This window comes from Lissotriton vulgaris, chromosome 5 (assembly GCF_964263255.1).
Source record: "Lissotriton vulgaris chromosome 5, aLisVul1.2, whole genome shotgun sequence".
NCBI lineage: Eukaryota > Metazoa > Chordata > Amphibia > Caudata > Salamandridae > Lissotriton > Lissotriton vulgaris.
The window spans coordinates 1,880,372,760-1,880,376,952 of NC_141693.1; the positions used below are offsets into that span (position 1 = coordinate 1,880,372,760).

Here is a 4,193-nt window from a genome sequence, read left to right on the forward strand (position 1 = left end):
ACCGAAGGGGGGAGGCATCCGTGGAATCTCTGCAGCAGTTTTTAAATTAACAGATTTATTAAACACTGAATACTATTCAGTACACGTGCCGCAGAAGAAGACGACTGAAAACGCAGCGTGACCCGACATTGTTGAGGCGCGAGAGTCTGAATGCGAAGTGAAGCTCAAAAACATCACGTGTATCCCTCCCGACGATGTGATGAGATCACCCGGCCTCCCTCCTACCCAGCTGTCAGGATGGCCGAGCGGTCTAAGGCGCCAGACTCAAGAGCTGACTCTTCCCACCAGCTGGGTGTTCTGGTCTCCAATTGGAGGCGTGGGTTCAAATCCCACTTCTGACACAATCCTTTTTTCTTTTTTTTTTTCAATACCTATTTTAATTATAATTTTCGTGGACCCCAGTCTTTAATTCCTTACAGCGAAAGAACGACCAATGAATCCTCCCTAAAAACGACCATTTCTGTATGTTAGTTATAAAATACGCGCTAAGAGAAGGCGTGGCTAAACCCGACTCCGAGGCGCCTTAAAGGATGAAGGTTTGTGCTCAGGGCGAGTCAGAACAAAAAAAAAGAGCAGACTATATATATATTTTTTTTAGCCTCACAGATAAAGGGGAAAGGGTGAATTCGTGAATAAACTGTAAAAAAAATCTTTACGCCCAACGTGGGGCTCGAACCCACGACCCTGAGATTAAGAGTCTCATGCTCTACCGACTGAGCTAGCCGGGCGTCTTTCTCGTGCATGCTGCAGGTCCTTTGTTGATCGGCTGTATGAGGAATTATTGTTTGGTGAAATAAGGGTAAATATTTTTTTTCACATACTTTGCTTCTACCTAATGGCCTTAACTCTAGGTGCACGTCTGTCAGCTTCCAGCTGCGGTTTCTTAGTGTCTACACTCCTAGAGAAATATTCTGAAGTCGCGCGCCCCTACCTACTATTAGTCCTTACTGCAACCTGTCACCCCTCGCAAGTAAAATTGTTGTGCGCCTGTGCGGGCGCTTCACTGCACGAATGTGTGGCTGTAAAAAACAAGACAGTGTTTTTCTGTATCTCATTTCCATCTTTCACTGCATTCAGGGACATGAGAAGCACAGATTCCCGCAAAGAGACTGTGAAGGGCAGACTGAGCACATAGCGCCTTACAGCCGGGCTACAGTGAGCTACAACAGCCGAAGAGAGTGAAGGAACCACCGGGTAACAGAGCGAGTTAAAGGGCGCGTGTGAGCCTGAGGGACTGGCAGGGGATGTCTCAGAAGGGCAGACTGGCACAGGGTAAAGAGCTGCACCATGAGGGTGTAGAAGTATCAAAGGTACAGACTGGCACCGGGCAAAGAGCTACACCAAGGCGGTGTAAAAGTATCACAGGTACAGACTGGCACGGAACAAACTGGCACAATAGACTGGCACATGGCAGAGACCAGCCCCATGGAGATGTAGAAGTATCCAAGGGGCAGAGTGACACAGGGCAGACAGGGCAAAACAGAGAGCTCGAGAATTGATGTTAAGCATCAAAGTATAAACAGCACAGGGCAGACTGGTACAACGAACAGTGCTACAGGATAGACGTGAAGCCTCGCAGTGCGCAGAGCGCCAGCATGGCAGTGTAGTAAGACGGCTAGACACTGTTTGGTACAGACTGTGCTGACACAGGGTACTGTGGTCTGGCTATGACGTGTGCCACGCGTAAATACTGTACAGTACTGCCTGGCCCAATACAGGGCACTGTGGCCTGGATGTGACGTCCCACTGGTAGTTACTGTTTCGTACAGACTGTGCTGACACAGGGTACTGTGGTCTGGCTATGACGTGTGCCACGGGTAATACTGTTCAGTACTGCCTGGCCCAATACAGGGCACTGTGGCCTGGATGTGACGTCCCACTGGTAGTTACTGTTTCGTACAGACTGTGCTGACACAGGAAGCTGTGGTCTTGTTGTAAGTTCCTGCAGGAGGAGAGTGTGCAGTGCAGGCTGGGAGGGCGTGGGGTACCGTACCCCACAGTACAGCCCCCAGGTACAGACGGTGTGAGGCATGGGGACTGGAACAAGACAGGAAGCTCAGTCAGGCACTGCCGCTAAGGTACTACAGATAAAGTACAGACTGGAGCAGAACAGCGACCTATGTCCTGCTGTAAGGACCGGTGGGCACAACATGTGCTGTGCAGACCAGTGGGTACATGTGCAGTGCAGACCGGTGGGTACAACATGTGCAGTGAAGACCGGTGGTTACATGTGCAGTGCAGAAAGGTGGGTACAGTATGTGCAGTGCAGACCGTGGGTACAGCATGTGCAGTGCAGACTGGTGGGTACAGCATGTGCAGTGCAGACCGGTGGGTACATCATGTGCAGTGCAGACTGGTGGGTACAACATGTGCAGTGCAGACCGGTGGGTACAACATGTGCAGTGCAGACCGGTACAGCATGTGCAGTGCAGACCGGTGGGTACAGCATGTGCAGTGCAGACCGGTGGGTACATGTGCAGTGCAGACCGGTGGTTACATGTGCAGTGCAGACCGGTGGGTACAACATGTGCAGTGCAGACCGGTAGGGTACAGCATGTGCAGTGCAGACCTGTGGGTACATCATGTGCAGTGCAGACCGGCGGGTACAGCATGTGCAGTGCAGACCTGTGGGTACAACAACATATGCTGTGCAGACTGGTGGGTACAGCATGTGCAGTGCAGACCGGTGGGTACAACATGTGCAGTGCAGACCGGTGGATATAGCATGTGCAGTGTAGACAGGTGGGTACAGCATGTGCAGTGCAGACTGGGCCAGTACCTGCGGGTGCTACAATCTGCCAGTGCTGTCACCAGGGAGGGACTGTGGGTGGCATAGTCACTGGAACAAGACACAGCGCTGGTGATACTGAACAAGTGAGACTAGGCTCATACAGGCGGCCATGGTGAGCCTGTCAGATCACACAGGTAATACTGAAAATGGGAGACTGTCCCAATAGAGTGTGGGACGTGCATCTGACATCCATCGCATAATACTCTAAGGGAGAGGCTGGGCCAATAAAGTGGGGTTGTGCCAGGGTGTGATTGTGCTACAGGTAATATTACACAGACCGCATCAACACTGGCTCTGATGTCCCCCAGGGAATACTATACAGCAGTGGTTCTTAACCTGTGGTCCGAGTACCCTTGGGGTCAGCGAGACCTACTCAGGGGGTGATCCCCCAGAGAATACTGTACAGCAGAGGTTCTTAACCTGTGGCCCGAGTACCCTTGGGGTCCGCGAGACCTACTCAGGGGGTGATTCCCCCACAGAATACTGTACAGCAGAAGTTCTTTACCTGTGGTCCGAGTACCCTTGGGGTCCGCGAGACCTACTCAGGGGGTGATCCCCCAGAGAATACTGTACAGCAGAGGTTCTTAACCTGTGGCCCGAGTACCCTTGGGGTCCGCAAGACCTATTCAGGAGTTCTGTGACTGTATTACAAAGTTAAATAATATGAACATGAATACATTAACATTAATAAAGTATACAAATAAAGAACCCAAATTGAAAATTCGAAAGCTTTTTCTATATGTGATTGTGAATTAAACAAAATATTTCAAAATGTGAGCAATTGTTTGGTGTATACTTGTTTTTGTTTGTTCTGTGGTTCAAATCACAAAAAATTGCTTAGGGCAGGGGTCACCGGATTTCTGTAATGATTCCGTGGGGGCCCTGGGTACCAGTAATGATTCAGTGGGGGCCCTGGGCTCCAGTAATGATTCAGTGGGGGCCCTGGGCTCCAGTAATGATTCAGTGGGGGCCCTGAGCTCCAGTAATGATCCAGTGGGGGCCCTGGGCTCCAGTAATGATTCTGTGGGGCCCCCGGGCTCCAGTAATGATTCAGTAGGGCCCCCGGGTTCCAGTAATGATTCAGTGGTGCCTACACAAGTGAATAGGTTAAGAATCACTGCTGTACAGTACAGACTGTGGCAATACAGGCAGTTGTGGCCTGGTTATGATGCTCTGCAGGTAATAGTGTAAATGACAGACTAGTCCCCTACAGGAGGGTGTTGCCTGTTTGTGAACTCCTATAAGTACAAGGGCCAGGGAGGGACAAGTTTCTTGAACTGAATTAATAGGTTTCTAATAACTGATGGTGTAAGGAATCTTTACAATGCCCCGCAGCCACCGACCCCCTTGTTGCCTACTGCTTCAATCCTTCTGATATGAAACAAGATAAAACAGCGAGCTA

The 4,193-nt window shown here is 50.4% G+C and overlaps 1 non-coding gene across 1 annotated transcript; it reads left to right on the forward strand.

The window, feature by feature from the left end:
• Positions 1–231: 231 nt before the first annotated feature.
• On the forward strand, positions 232–341 carry TRNAL-CAA (transfer RNA leucine (anticodon CAA)). The gene is made up of 2 exons: positions 232–269; positions 296–341. It is a non-coding gene; the product is annotated as a tRNA-Leu (tRNA).
• The last annotated feature ends 3,852 nt before the right edge of the window (positions 342–4,193 follow it).